Source organism: Polistes canadensis, unplaced genomic scaffold (genome assembly GCF_001313835.1).
Source record: "Polistes canadensis isolate GaletaPanama2010 unplaced genomic scaffold, ASM131383v1 scaffold_26, whole genome shotgun sequence".
Taxonomy (NCBI): domain Eukaryota; kingdom Metazoa; phylum Arthropoda; class Insecta; order Hymenoptera; family Vespidae; genus Polistes; species Polistes canadensis.
In genome coordinates this window covers 113,292-129,886 of record NW_014569573.1, presented here as the reverse complement: position 1 = coordinate 129,886, position 16,595 = coordinate 113,292, and the positions used below count along the sequence as shown (strand labels likewise).

The window sequence follows — 16,595 nt, the reverse complement described above, 5'->3', positions numbered from 1 at the left end:
ATATATAGATATTATACCATTATTATAAAATATCGATCGATTATTGATTCGTTCGGAGTTTATCATTCTATAGATATTACAGATTCACTAGAGATGATAGTAAACCTTGCAGAATGGTCGAGTCGATCTGAAGGTACTCGTTAGTAAATCAGAACCCTCTTCGAAAAGGGAAGTAGCTCCAATCAGAGGCTACTAATAATTTCTCTCCCCAAAAGCAACCTCGTGCCATAGCAATAATCATTCCTGATCCCTTTCCCCTTTTCCTCCAACTCGAATCACACACCATCACCACTAACGCCACTCCTCGCCATCATTTCCACCCCCTCCGCATAGGGACTAATCGTTCGGTCTCGCTAATGATTTATAACCGACGATCGTAATCGTATACGATAGAAAAGCTACTACTCGTTTTCGATAGGTACGTATGAACGTAAAGACGCAAGTATTCGTAAATAAGCGCGCGCGCGAGCACGCCAACCGGAGAATCCTGTTGGGGACCCCCATGGCGTTTACACCGTGGGATTGGGACAGGATTTCGTACAGCTACGAGTGCCGCACTTCGAGTTCTCGAGTACCCCTGGACTCGTGCAACGACACCAGCTTCCGGCTGGGTACCACGAGACTTTTTGTGAGAACCCTCCGAGCCCCCACGACAGCTCAAAGACAAAAGGGGTTTGTCTTCCTCTCTCTTTTTTTTGCTCTCTCTCTCTCTCTCTCTCTCTCTCTCTCTCTCTCTCTCTCTCTCTATTTCTCTTCATCCCTTGGCTTGTGCCATTTTTCCTATTCGTACCAACACACGTTGACATGTGTCTTATTCATTTCTTTGTTAAATAATTCGCATCAACGTTGACTAAATAATTGTTTTTGACTAAAATTATCTACTTTAACTCCTTTATCATAAATTATGAGAAATTTTTGATCAAAGAATAAAATAAATTCAACGACCGGACACAACGGATAAAAGTTAGAGTCACCATTGATATTCCATAAAGTTTCTCCCACATCCGGTGATTTGTACGTCTCTTGCCTAACGGCCAGGTCATAGGGTCAACAGTCAGGGCCGTAAGCAGGCAGTAGGGTCAAGCCGAAAAGTGGATACGATCTATTCCGAGTCAGACGCGCCATGGTCACGTTCCGCGGTTGTAAATCTCCCTAATTCGCTCGTTGAAAGTCCGGAGGCGTCACGAATGCTATTCGACTTGACGAATGCTCGCGAGTTTAATGAAGCTATATAGGTCGGCATTGTCGAGAAACTTAGTTTTCGGAACTCGGCTTGGTAAGATTCGCGATGCGATTAAACTTCAGTTCTGGCTCCGTTAATTTGGCTTACTGCCAGTACTCTGTGTTACATGTTCCACATGTGCGTTTTTACTTTACTGTAAAAGTTAAAAAATATTCAAGAGAAAACTTTGGATTACATATTTTTCCAGTAAATTTTACCGTAGTTATTACACACACACACACACACATATATATATACATTTCAGGAATTACAAGATTTTACACAAACTTTAGTAAAAATAAATTGCTAAAGAAAAATTCTATTCATGTAATAGTAATGTAACCGCAGGATAGAAATTATTAAAGATTTATTTCTTCTCTCTCTCTCTCTCTCTCTCTCTCTCTCTCTCTCTCTCTCTCTCTATTCTTAAGTAAATAACCTAAGGAAAGTAGAATTTCATAGCGAGTACGATCGTACCTCCTGCGCGTTTTCTATCTTAATTGGAAATTATTAAGAACCTTGCCCCGGAGTCGTTGTAATGAATTGTGTTTAAAAAAGCTTGTGGTTTTCTTTCTGTTGTATTCTAAAAAGTACCGTAGAGTAAGTTCTCCTGGCAGACTTCAAAATTACTTCGAAAACGCTTTAAAGTACTCGAGAGTGCACTTTTCTGCCGACTGTACCGTACAGAGCCAGTCTCTCTCTCTCTTTCTCTCTTTTTTTCTTTAACTCTCTCACTCTTTGCTTCACTTCAGTTTCTTCGGGTAGCGCACAGGTAACCGCACAAAAATCTCGACGCATTCAACGAGGGCGGATAGCTTCTCATATTACGCCGGCCACCATAACGGAATTGCTTTATTAGATAGCTTTATCTCCCTCTCTCTCTTTCTCCCAACCTTTCTCCCTCTTCCTCTCTCTCTCTCTCTCTCTTTCTACCTCTTTCAGTCTCTTTCCTTCCCTTCACCCTGTTTCCTTCTCTCCACGATCTGGTACGGTTTGCTAGCCACGTCGTCGTTCTGTTGCTAACGAGACAGCTCGCGAGGAAGCGGGACAACCGGCGTGTCCACCCTAAGCTTACCTTCGAAGACCGAACGGAGCTACCTAAATGCGTCCACCGGACCTACTAAATCAAGATGTACATTGGACACGGTGTACACAGCGGTTGGTTGTGTTATCCATGCTTATGAAACATTGATTTCACGCGGCTGGGACGAGACTTGAACAAGACCGAGACATACACACCGCACTGGTTCTCTCACGGCAATATATTATATATATATATACTTATGCATATACAGGGTGTACGTTAAGTATTTCCAACGTTAGTTATACTCTACTTATCGATTCTCAACGCTTTATCTACCGGAAGTCTATTAATAGAATTTTCAATGGAAACGTTTATTAACCGATAACCTTATAATTAATTGGCCTTTCTCGATTACGTAGATTTATTAACTGATAGATTATTAAAAAGAAATCAGAACGACATGAGTATTTCTCAAGCTTTGATTTTAAAATTGTTTAAAGTCTTTACAAGTAAACGTATATATACATGCTTTTGTGATAACCGAAATCGAATTGGCACTGTCAATGAATTCACGTTAAATTGAGACGATCGTTTGTAAGTGTTTATCAAAAATAAGTTAATCGAGTAGTTATCAAGGAGTTTAAGAGAAGGATATTAATTGATAGAGATGTATCTTTCTTTTGGTTGTAATTAGGGTGTCGAGATATCCGAAAGCTTTCATGTACTTTTCGGATCATCGATAAGTAGTGGTAACATGTAGGAAGTCGAAGGACAAGCCATTGGACAAGCTCAGAGTGTTAGATTCCCTATCCACAGCCCTTCCTCCTAACATAGTTCGGTTATCGTGTGTGCCACGGATCATTACCTTGCTGCAGGATCTTCGGGATACGGCGTGTCCTGACTCGAGCTAAGATTAATCACTGCCGCTTGGAGCAGGGATAATATCGGCCAGTGTAACGTCCATGACGATAACTCGCGACACGTTTCTAACAGATAAGACACGACATCCTCGTTCACGATGAGTTTTAGGCCCCCGTTTAAACGCTTCTAATTAATGAAAACTTATTATATTCGTAGTAAGCTACTTTAACGTCATTAAGATACATTAAGATAACTTTTACTTGATCCTAACTAAAAGGAAAGTTTAATTTAAATTTCATTATCTGGACATTGATATATCGTTGCTTTAAAATAGGATCTCATTAAAATCGTTTGATCATTCGATACCATATTATATAGAATTTTTTAGATTTGTTCAAATAATATTGCTCTTAAAGATAATCAATTAATAATCTTTACATGGGCATCTCGTAGCTTGAAAATATTTTTTTCAGATATATCTAAATGTTATTGTATTATTCAAAATTTAATGTTATACGATATAAAAAAAAAAAAGACACATAATATTCGCAAGTATTTCTTTCGTATTTACAATTCAACAGTCGCGATATTTTAATAGACAAATTCTACGCTAAATTATCGATTTTAAGGGAAAAAAATGTCTTCGCTTTTTTAATGTGTGTATTTTGAATGTTTCTCATGGACCTCTCGGGAACGGTGAAGGTACGCGAGAGCCGTACAATGAGCAACGTTTGCCCTGGGGAAGTTGCTGCATCTCTATATGCATCTACTGCATGCGTATATATATATAAATGCATACCTCGTAGTTATATGTACAGATATATATATATATATGTCGAGAATAAATCGTATAATTCAATTAATTCCAGAAATAACTAGACGTTTTAGAAAAAAACTCTGTATAAACATTTTGATGATCGTATTATTCGGATGTTGAGAAATTTTAAAACGATAATAGAAAAATGTCAATTTTATTTCACGTATATTTGTGCGTGTTTTATTGTTAATAAATAATATATGTGTGTGTCAGTATTTAATTGTATAATTCAATGAAATGAAATAACATTCCGGGTAATAATATAAAAATAATTATGTTATACGGTGAAACTAGAAGATTACTAAAATGAGATTATGTATACGAGTTCACAAAAGGTTAATAGTTAAAATATGAGATTGAAATTTGATCTATCTTTAAAAGTCTGCTTTTCTTTTTACAACAATGGACCTAATTATCCATTCTTATCTCATCTTTTACTTGGAAAATCATTGGTCTGTTAGTCGTGCTGTTTTATCGTTAAATTATGTAATTCTATCTTCTTTCATACTTTAATTGGTCTGTTTAGTTATTTCATGTAATATGTAACGAATTAATGGGTTTCATAAATTAACGCTATATATATATATATATATATATATATATATATATATATATGTAGTAGAGCGAGAGAGAGACAGAGAGAGAGAGAGTGAGAGAAGTGGGGTGAGGGGATGGTGTGGTGACTCGATTCCTGCGCTATGCTAATATCAAGGGCTCCATCTTACACACAATGCACCGTTCGTGTAATATTTGCCGTAGTCAATAACCCAAAATAAATAGCTTTTGTACGTAGCCTGTTGGCTGTTGTTGGCATCGTCGTCGTCGTCGTCGTCGTCGTCGTCGTCGTACCATCAACCATTCCACCTGAAACGTGTTACGCTCGTTTGCGTTCCGTGCTAGGTAATATCGCTTCTTTCTCTCCCGGCAAAAAATTTTTCTCATTTTGTCTCTGTCGTTATCGTCTGATATTATCACCTTTATCCTACGAATTTTCAAATACCAATAATCGCGTTATCACCTTCTTGCTATCTTTCTACTCTATTATGTGTTAGCGAATGAAATTAATGAAAAAAAAAAAAAAAATCCTCTCGTTCCTTAGATGCGACGTTAAGATTTCAAAGTACGTTTTAAAATTAGTAATTTGCTGTTTGAATATCAAAATTGTATATAATTATTATCTTATCATATAGTATATTTATTTTTAAAATATCTCTTGAAAGATAAATTTCTAAAGTATTTCTTCTTCAAAAATGTGTATGATATTGTTGAATGAGATGAACTTGGTATTACATATGAAACACAGCTGGATAGCCAAAGACTACTAACCGAGCACTTGGAATTCGAAAATCCATGTATATAATCGTAACTGGTAATAATAACTTAGGGTGTCGGTATTCAGTTATGACCGTGTTTAGTGAAATTGTTATTATTCCTAGTAGACGCGTGTCCACGCATCGTCGCACCTGTTTACGCGTGGAGATTTCTTCTTCTCGAACATTTGCGTGCGCGTGATGCTTTCCGTTTCGGTCTTGTCAGCAATGCTATTCGAATCTCACGCACGAACACGACGGATATATCCTTTGAGCAAGCTTTAAAATCTTTACAAATCTTTTTCAAGTGAAACTTTTCTTTCGGCGGAGAGGATTATCGAAAATTTTCATGCGACACGAAAAATGAAGTGGCGAGAGACAACAAGGAAGATAAGATAATAATATAATTGATGAGAATGATAGAAAAAATAATGATTTTGTTAGGACAATAATGGAAAATAAAATGAATACAATTAAGCGAAAATTAAATTCAATCGAGCGTCAAGATTTTTCTCAAGATTTTTCAGTATTATGAATAGAAATGGTGCGACAGTTTCGTCGAAGGATGTATATCACGGCGGGGGKGTTTCGGAACGCCCTCTGTTAGCTACCGGGGCCCAAAACTTCGCGACTAGGTCCCACGCACCTGGGACTCCTGCCAGGTATCTCAACTGGGGCCCCTTTTGTCATGGTAATGGTTGGTCGTTGCACCCTCCACCTCTTCCCTCGTCCACTCGTCGTACTTCTCTCTCTCTCTCTCTTTCTCTCTTTTCCCTTCGTCGTCCTCCCTCGAGCTACCCCGACGCGCGAACCGACCAGGTGTTCGTTCCTTGTGCTCGAAGGAGTTCCTCGGGACCCTCTGTCACCCGATCGGCAGGGAGGGATTTCTTCTGACCCACGACGACTCCAGGGGCAAAACGAGAACTTAGACAAAGAGAAGAGGGGAAAAAGGAGAGAGACAGAGACAGAGAGAGAGACAGAGAGAAATAGTGTACGACGAGCGAAGGGCGTTCCTTTTTTAAAATGGCGTCTTAAAAAGGAACACCACACGATCTAACGAACTTTATTTTTATTTCGTCCATCCTCCGTGTATATCTTCTCGAGAAGCTTTCGAATTTATAATAAAACAATAAAATAAAAAATGAACGAATAAAAAAGTTATTATTATAAATTATGTTAATTAAAAATAGATGATAGAAATTTTGGGACAAGGTACATACATCTCTATTATAGTTGCATATAAATTATACATATCTACTTATGTGAGACTTACGAAACGGAAACGTTGTACCGTTTCGACGTTATACTAGTGTATATCGGTCGACGCGTTATCTCGACGAGAGAAACGCGCAACCTGTTGAAGGTTGGTTTGTCGTACGCGGACGTGGAAGGTAGTAGCTAGTAGGTAGGTACCTTCGAAGTTACCGTGGCAAGAGCAACGACGTGGTTGACAAGCTCAGTGAATGTCGCGAAAAGCGTGCCGCCTACACCAGTTTCCGGTTGCTTCGTGTCGATATCTTTTCAAGCCCATTTCTAGCGATCGACGAAGAAGAGAGGTGAGAAGAAGAGAGGAGAAGAGAGGAGAGAAAAGAGAACGTTCTCTCGTCGTCGTCGTCGTCGTCGTCGTAGTTGTCGTTGTTGTTGTATACCTACAATATCGACGCACCAACCTCTTTTTCTCGCTTGCCTTCCTCACTGCAGTTTGAGTATCGTGTGTCAACGCACGTCTCTCGATATATTCCTTTAGCGACCCCTCTTCCTACCAATCGACGCCATCTTTCCCCTCCCCACTCTTTTAACATCAGCTAGTCTCGTGACTTCCCTTTTTTTCTACCAGATCTCTACCACTCCATTTTTTATTTTTTTAAATTGAAGAAATATATAAATAAATCTAATACATTTATTTTTCTATGACAGGGAAAAATGATAATAACTCAACGAAGACAATAAGAAAATTTCATTTCATTAGCATTAATGGTAGACACGATTTGTCATCGTTTCGGCAAATCCTAAGATTCCCGACCCCTCTTACGTCGTTTCATTTAGTTTTCGGTTGACAATCATTATTCGAATTCTTATCACGTCGTTCGAGTTACGATCTCGGCTCGTTACAATTATTCAACCCCTTTTTCTTTCGTAGAAATTAAATCAGAAGATAAAAGAAAAGGACCTTGTTCTTACGTCTAAGGACAAAAAAGAGAGGGGGGGGGGAAGTTTCAACTAAATTCTAAGGTTTCAAGAAAAAAAAAAAGAGGTTTGAGAAAAAGATTAGTAGAAAAATCGAATATATAGTAGTAGTAGGGTATTTAAAAGAGGGCAATTGATAAAAGAGGGTAGTAGATGGGTGTCGAGTCGTAATGATTTGGATTGGAACACCCGGTAGGCGAGTTGAGGAACAGCCTCGAAATGGGTCCGCAACGGCTGGTCTTTAACCAGAGTTCGCTCCAGGGCAGAGATGGAAGGCGTCACGGTAGCAGGGTTGGCTCCTACTGCCTCCTAATTGGGAGACCGGCAACTAACTCTCTTAATTACCACCTCCACGTCCCGCACCACCTTCTCGTCGCCTTGTTGTCTCCACCTACCGCACTTTGCTTCTCTTTCTCTCTCTCTTTCACTCTCTTTTCTCGTGCTCCTACGTTTTTCCTTCTTCTATGTTACTCTGGTACTCTTCCGTACACCCACCCACCTTCTTCGTTCCCTCCTCTTTTCGTCTTAACTTCTTCTCTCTCTCTCTCTCTCCCTCTCTCTCTCCCTCTTTTTCTCTTTCCTCCTGTTTCTCTCTTAATCCCTCGCTGCTGCTTGCCTGTTCTCGATCCAGTACCCTTACTCAGGGAAAGGCCTGAAAGCCCTGAGAAAAGTTCCGCCGACTTAATTACATGGAATAATCGTAGGAGTGCGGAACCTGAGTCGAGTCGTTGCGTTCACTCTCGCATTACGGGATTTCTAATACGCCACAAAAGCCGTTCTCTCTCTCTCTCTCTCTCTCTTTCTTTCTTTTTCTCTTTCTTTCTTTCTTTCTTTCCCTTTATTCCTGTTCTCGTCTCCCTCCTTTTCTTCTCTTCTCTACTCTTCTCTTCTCTTCTCTTCACTTTTCTCGTCTCTTCATCGTCCGTTCCATATCCTTTTCAGCTCTTCCGCATCCTCTTACCTTTACACCCTGTCCTGCGAGCACGCGTCCTGAGTTAAACGATGTTAGATCCGTTTATGCGAGAGAGGAAAATCGTTGGACGTTATACCTCTTCTTCTTTTGTGACTTAATCTCAAACAAGTCGGCGTATTTCTCTCTATCGTGGCCTTTTTTTCCCTCCGCACAAAAAGCACCGCTTTTGTCTAACGCGATTGTAAATACTTAACTCTCGACTTTTCTCTCTCTCTCTTTTTTTTCTTTTTTTTTTTTTACTACACTCGGGAACGTCGAATAATAAAATAATTCCCGTCTAACTTTTTCGGATCTTATTTTCTCATTCGTTGGTACCTTCATCGAATAAAAATATAATTGAAATTGTATTTCGCGAGGGGAAAAAACAAAATGTACAAATGAAGAAATTGTCGACGTGTTCTTTTTGCTTTTTTTTTTTTTTTCTTTTTCATCAAAAAATAGAATCAAGGAGAAAAATAAGGTGCGAACGAATTACAACGGTGGCAATGTCGACACGGGGTAGGATTTTTAATTTTTAAAAGATCACCAGGTGCTCGCCTACCTCTTCTTCTCGTATTGACCACCCGCCGGTATTTTTATTCTAAATCAACATCTTCTACAACACCCCTGCTGTCACTTTTTTTTACAAAATATTACGAGATTCTATGATAATCTTTCCGCATCTCCGAACTAACTGACTCTAAGTAAACTGTCACGGATTATCTCATCGTTCGGATGACGAAAGAATATAAATGCATTTTTAGAAATGTATCTACCGAAAGATCTCATCTTACCTTGAAATCACTATTTTAAAATAAATTAAATCTAAAATAAACATTAGAATGAAATTAAGGGAATATTTGTGAGAAATGTTATTTGGTTTTATTCGACATGATTCATTATTGATGCGTAACTAAGATATAAGTATCTCTTTCTTTCTAACTTTGGTCGATACGAAGAGTCTCTCTTTCCTTTTCTTCTCTCTGATGATATTCCTTCTCTCCCTCTTTGTCCCTCTTTAGTAGTGACCATATCTCCCACTTCCACTTACTCTCCTCTCTCTCTCTCTCTCTCTCTCTCTCTCTCTCTCTCTCTCTAACTTCCTCTCCTTCCCTCCCTCTTTTCCTCCCTCTTCATTCAGTGGGCTCTCCTCTCTGTCTTGCTCTCCTGTCATGGAACCCCTGCCAGAATCCAACAATAGGCCGCAGTAGTTCTCATTTGATTAATAACCCGCCCACAATGAGCACTCCCAGTGGTTCTCAGTTGATTAACGATCCCTGGGAAGCATCACAATGCCGATGTCCGCTCCACGATCCACGGCAACTGTCCAAGGAATTCTTGATCTAATCCGAAGGTTTTGATCTAATCTTGATCGTAGTACATCGTAAATGAAACTGATCATAGATATCTTTTACCTATATACCAAAATACAGTGGTTTCTTCGGTTTATCCTATCGCGATTCTTTTAATTTTATTTTATAAATCATTTAACGTGTTTTCCAACAATCTATTCTTCCAAAATGCCATTTCTTTTCTTCTGAATCGCTAGTAAAAAACCTTTCCGCAATAATTATCTGAGAAAAGCAACGTTTCTCGTAGGAAACACCGTGTTCCATTGGTTGTTACTCGGTAGTTTTCACACGTGTTCGTTACCTCGTATTGAACCTGGACAAGGATGTTGCACTGTAAAAGCACTTTGTTGCAAATTGTTCCTCGTTGCCGCTTTTGTTAGCATTCCTTTCTTCGGAGTTCCTCGAGAATGGAAAGAGAGAGCAGTAGCTGGACCGCTTTTACGTGCTCGCCGCGTCCTATGTACTTCACTCGATCGCATTGACGAAGAGAGAAGACGTCCTTCTCTTCTACCGTTCGCTCACTACTCGACAGATGATCTCTTTGTTGACCGCACTTCGTCTGCTGCAGGTAATAATGAAAAAAGAGATGGGGTCAACGACGTCAACAAAATGGTTACCTCGCGATACAATGCACCTGATCCTTTCAGATATTGTTACTAAGCAAACACAGGTAGCGAGAACTCGTTTGCAGCATATTAAATTATTATGCAGACCATAACCAGGTGCTCGCTTTGCAAAAACATCTATTTCATCCTGTTCAACGTCGGTTGAACATTAGTTTTAATTCGAACATCTTACTAGTTAACGCATTCTTCATGATACATTACATATATGATGGTATACATGATATATATTGTCTCAATTTCGCGTATAATTTGTCTGCCGTATATCCAATATGCATGCATTTATTCATCAAACAATGTCAATATTTTATTCAACGATAATTAGCAAAATTAATGATCATGTTAATCATGAAACTTAAGACGTTGATTATTCGTTTCTCCTGTCAACAATGTGTCAAGTATTTCCAAACATTCGTACAACCACGAAACCATACACGAGCGTAGTATTTAAATTGCGCTTGCTTTTTTTTTTTATCGACAAAACTCGAGTCGAACTTTTTTCCAACGAGATTTCTCATTTTTCTTTTTAAATATCATTCGATGAAATCCTGTGAGAAAATGATGGCGAAAAACAATACACATCTCGAATTACCTAGCAATATATATATATGTTTTTTTTTCTATCTGAAGCAGTAACAGCAGTTAGTAGCAGCATCGATATGTTCCATGAAGTATATAAAAAAAAATTAATCGACGAAAGGGGAGATCTCCATGCGTATTTCGAGATTTTGAGATCGACGGAGGGTGAGACGCATTCGTCTCTCCTCTTCTCCCTTTCCATGCACGATCTAAGATGGCCGCGAGGAGAACGACGTATCCTATGTCGTGGGAACCTTTTTGCCAACTGGAGCACGGCGGCCCTTACGAAGGGCCTGTCGGAATCCGAGCAGGTAGTCTCACGTGTACGACGACTACCTACTGCTTGTGAGAAAAATCGTTTAGCTCGCCGGTGGATTTGCGATGGCGTCTCTCGCTTCCTGGGATTCGGCCCAGGGAAACGTCCTTTTTTGCTTCTTTATCTTACGCGTTACATCCAATTCGACTACGAACACACACACAAACAAACAAAACACATTTTTATATATATAATATAATTTATATTTAATTATTTATCAAAACATATAAAAATTTAGGTCTCTATGAATATCATAATTATGACAACGTTATCATAATCATCGTCCCGTCATGATTTCATCATACTCGAAGAAATCTCACGATAGGGAATAATTTTTTAATCGAATACAAAAACAAAAGGTACACGCGCATAATAATATTCGCGCCGATTTACAATAGGAAAAAAAAAACAGGAGCCGATCGATTTTCAAGCACGCATTACGACGACGACGACGACGACGACGACGACGATGATGACAATAATAATTAATAAGACCTTTATTGAAAATCATCGAGGGAAATAAGGGAAAAGATAAATGGCCGCCGTTCTTGTATCCGCTTTTTTTTCCCCCCTTTTCTATCTCTTCCTTTCTTTCTTTCTTTTTTTCTTTCATCTCACGAATCTTGCTGAGTCCTGATCCACGTCGGTTTATAACAATTCCGATCGTCAACTTTATTGCTTGTAACCGCTAATACTCAAGAGACTTTTCCCAGCTATTTAATAGCTACGGATTCCCTCGTTGACTTCCACTCAATTTTCGCAGCCAAACATAATATACGTGCGTTAAGTAGAGGAAATTCTCTAGGGAAAGGTAAAGAAATAGAAATAAAGAAAGAAAGAGAAAGAGAGAGAGAGAGAGAGAGAGAGAGAAAATTATCATCGTCATCGTCATCGTCATCGTCATCGTCATTGTCGACGTAGACGATTCCGAGCACGCAAAGGACAATGAATTCATTTCGCGCTTCGAAACAATATACTCGACAATTAGCAGGTACAACACTAATTCGAACTAATTAATGCGATGATGCGCGTCCCGTTCTAGATGGGAGTCAGGATCGGGGGTAAGGGGGGAGGGGGCTGGCAGTAGATAGGTTGAAGAGACGAGAGAAGAGTCGGAGGAGGTGGTGTAGAAGGAAAAGAGAGTGAGAGAGAGAGAGAGGATAGATAGATATTGCAGAGATAAATAGAAAGAGAAGAAGGATCTTGCGAAGCATTAACAGCGGATACGTGTCGACCGTATCGATGAATCCGTTCGATGATAGTGGTTATTAAAGCTTCGTTCCCAGTGTGTGCGAATGAGTCGCTTTAATGACGTCTAATTAGAAACGGAGGATAGCCTATTGTTTCGAAGAATCGTTATACTCGCCGCGTTGACGTATTGTCCTCCTGTTTTTCTGGCATGCCGGGCAGCTACGTTCTGTCCTCGCTATTTCGTTATTATCGACCGCCATTATTGTTATTGCTAATTCCTTCTCTCTCTCTCTCTCTCTCTCTCTCTCTCTCTCTCTTTTTCTCTTCGTTTCCATCATCTCACTCATCTCTCTCTCTCTCTATCTCTCTATCTCTGTTTGTTTCTCTTGTTCCTATCCTCTCTTTTTACGGAATGTTTTTTACTAAAGTCGGACGAGTCAGGTTTTGACGCGTTTTTCCCAACGCTATGGCCGATGTATCGAACAGCTTGAATGGTAAAATCGTTCAATTATTTACTGGAAATTGATTATCGAAAGAAAGAACGGCGGGAGAGAAAAGGAGGGGGGAATAGGAGAAAACGCGAGAATGGGAAGAGAGAAGTGTTTTGGAGTTATATCTACATATGGAGACGAGCGAACAACTCGGTTTTACGTGTACAATCGTAGTAATAAATAACGTGAATGCTAATCCATGCTAATTAATATCGTTTCAATGGACCATGGAAGGTTCGCATTAGTGGAATAATCGGAAATTATATTGATGGCGAGAGTATATAATCGATAGGAAAGTCGATTTAATAGATTTACGCGAGAATCGAATCGATATCGATATGATAAAAAGATCAGGATCACGTGGGCTAAAAATCTGGGGAGATAAATAATAGGAGGAGGAGAGAGGAGGGAGGGGGTGAAGGAGGAATAGACGAAACGTAAATCCATGCCGGCTCGTCGTCGTGGTGGTGGTTGTTGTAGCGGCGATGGTGGTGGTGGTTGGAAATAGGAGTGAGGGTGGGTGGGGTGGTACTGATGCTTAAATTTCCGATATTTTAACCGACGGCCGCGGCTTAGCCGTGCAACAAGTTCTTTCTCCTCGGTTGGCTCTGAAAAGGGCGGCTAAGTAATTTCGGTTACGCCATCCGACTTGCGGCTTCCATGTTGTTGCAGTCAATTTTGTGTTCCTGCGTTCCTATAGTTTCTCTACAACCACTTTCGTTATTTCATTTTTGTTCTTAACGCTTAATTTATTATAATCAATTACTACGTTTAAGTTAACGTGATCTTAATTACAATATATTATTGGAACGATTATTAGTTTTTATTTGGTTAAATCAATATACTATATTGTACCGATATTTCGGCGAAAAAGAAACTGTTTACAAACCACTTGGATACGTTATCCAAATGTATCTCATTATTAAACTCGAATAAAACGGAACACAAAAGAATCGTATATATTCTATTTTTCTTACTCTCTAATTTTTTTTTTTGTATGAAAAGATAAAGCGTTGCAAGTAAACGCTTGGCACGATGTCTCGCAGCAGACTCTCGTTTACCACTCGGCAAAGTTTGGAGCACTTCGATCGGCACATGGCGCGATAGCTCGGCGTTTCAAAGTTCGGCACTCTCGAACGACTCGTAATTATCCCTAAACGCAACTGCAACCGCATCTGTTCGATTCCTACCCTTTCGTGCTTTCTACGCGCCGCGCTTCTACACGCGAAACGACAAAATACGAAAGAGGGTAGAACCAAGTGAGAGAGAAAGAGAAAGGTAGAACCGGTGGAATAGGGGGTGGGAGGAAGGAATCGAGAGGAGAGCCTATGATCGAGTTGAAGAGAGAAGTTCGCGGAGAACCCGCGAAACTGCCGCACACCGAACTTCAACTTCTCGTCGGTTAATCCAACTTTTGGGAACAAGTTAGCCCAGAATCTGGAAGCTGGAAGAGGGAAAGGGAGAAGTAGAGAGGTAGATCGAAAAACAGGAACGTAGTTACCAGGATTTAATTGCAAACTTACTAGCCACTAAGTTACGAACGAGAGGAAGACTTCGTCGAGTCGAAGTTTCAAATTGATTTTCGTCTTCTCGAATATCTTCTTCTTCTTCTTCTTCTTCTTCTCCGTTTCTCTCTTTGCAATGTGTTACATTTCTTACTTTCAATTCGATGATAAGAGAGAAAGAGAGAGAGAGAAAAAGGGGGTATCTACGATCTTACTCTATATCGATCTAAATCTAAATCGCTTTTTACTTTTAAACTAGAATTCCTCTTAGATTTCGTTAACAATATTCGATTAGTAACATTAATGAAAATTAATAGTAATAAAAATGAAAATTCTATCGAGGTTACTAAAGTTAGTGCAAATTGTTGAAACGAAGGAGGTAGGTAACATTAGCTATCCAATGGAGTCAGGAGGGTAAGGAAAGCAAATGTTTACGATTGGCAATCAAGCTCGCATAATACCAGGCCCATGTGTGGAAGTGAACAAACAGCCTACGGGGAGTTTCACGGGCACAGCATATGTACCTACGATCTATGTATCGGTGTGTATCGTGTGCGAGAGAGAGAAAGCAAATTACTTAGGCGAAAATGGAAAGAAAAAGAGAGAAAAACGAACTCTGCAATACTTTGCGAAGGGCCAACACCCTTCTCTCTCTCTCTCTCTCTCTTTCTTCATCTTGCGAACGAGCCGAAATGTACGCGCCGTTGAAACGTAGCGCCAATATTTTGCCAAGCTTATGTTTGCTGCTCGCTTGATGTACTGGCACAGATTGGATTTGAAGTTTATAGAGCGGAAATTCTTCGGGGGCTATGGTCCCTTTAACCAACCAACCAACCAACCAACCTACCTACCTACCCTTTCCTCCTTCTCTCCAGCCCTTTTGGGAATCTAAGGTATCGCGTGCCGTTTCTTTAGTCTTTACAAAAATTACCGATCGAATCTTTACATTGAGTTTCACGATTCGGTATTCCATTGCTATGAATTCTCGAGTAGACGATGAAATAAGAGCAGAAAAATGCAACCGGTCGAGTTTCGAATATACGAAGGTCGAACGGAGAACGGAGGTGTTGGTGGTGGTGGTGGTGGCTGCCGTTGATTGGCCAAACGCAGACACGACGAATTAGAAATGCAGAGCCACGTTTCTTCTCTCTCTCTCTCTCTCTCTCTCTCTCCTTTCTTTTCTCTCTCTTTTTCTCTCTGCTCTCCGTGGTGGTGTTCGGGATATTAAGCTTGAATCTTTAGCTTGATGGATGAAAACAGACTTACGTTAGTATCCAGTATCCGGCGTTGTCCGTGCTCGTGCATCATCAATAACTTTCCTCCGCTCCCCCTGGTCCCCTTCCCCGTTCATCCTCCTAAGCCGTGCTCGAAACGACCGACCGTGAGGTGTTTCGTCGTGTACGATTCGGACTTCGGCAAGGATATTTTAAACGCGGTCATGGCTCACGCACATATATATATATATGTATGCGTGTATCATCTGTGCCGCCGCCCGCGTTTATATTCGTGTGCTCGCTCCGCGAGAATATTTCAAGGTGAGTTTCGAGTTTTCGGTGGGAGAAAAAAAAATCACCAGGTTTGTTCCTCCTCCTCCTCCTCCTCCTCCACCTCCTCTCGCTTTTTTCTTCTCATTCTCGTTGTCGACTGTTGCTGCTCTAACTCGTCATTTGTCAGGGTACCCAGCCTTAATGATGGCGAAGCGTCACGATTACGAAATAATAGTACCTGATGTTCCAGACCGAGAAAGAGTGGAAGAAAACGTAACCAAAAAAAGAAATTGGAAAAAGAGAACCTTGTCTCATAGCGAGTCAGCGCTATTTCGACCCACACCAGTTGACTAATGGTACCCGCGTAATCGTAGTCGTTAACTTTTCGATTCACGGCTCTTATCAATCCCGTAGATCTTTCTTCCTTTATTTTTTTCCTATTTCTTCCACTTTAGATATAATTCAGGTAGTGTATTATTCTATATCGTAATCATAATTCGATCGAGTTCTCTCGCGTTATTTTTTTCATTTCTTTTCTTTTTTCTTTTTTGTTTTCAAATATTTAAAATATCACATTTGTCTCGAGTTGAATGGATTTTGGTTGAATATATAAAAAAAAAATAAAATTTGCATCAACGTTCGAAAGTACGTGAAATGTAGAATTTTCAATCGACGTAA

At 39.9% G+C, this 16,595-nt stretch overlaps 1 protein-coding gene across 1 annotated transcript in view; it reads left to right on the top strand.

Moving 5' to 3' along the window:
• The window catches only part of LOC106783825 (transcription factor SOX-2-like), a gene marked incomplete at its 3' end in the record, with an annotated part of 217,471 nt that overhangs the window by 96,005 nt on the left and 104,871 nt on the right, over window positions 1-16,595 (top strand).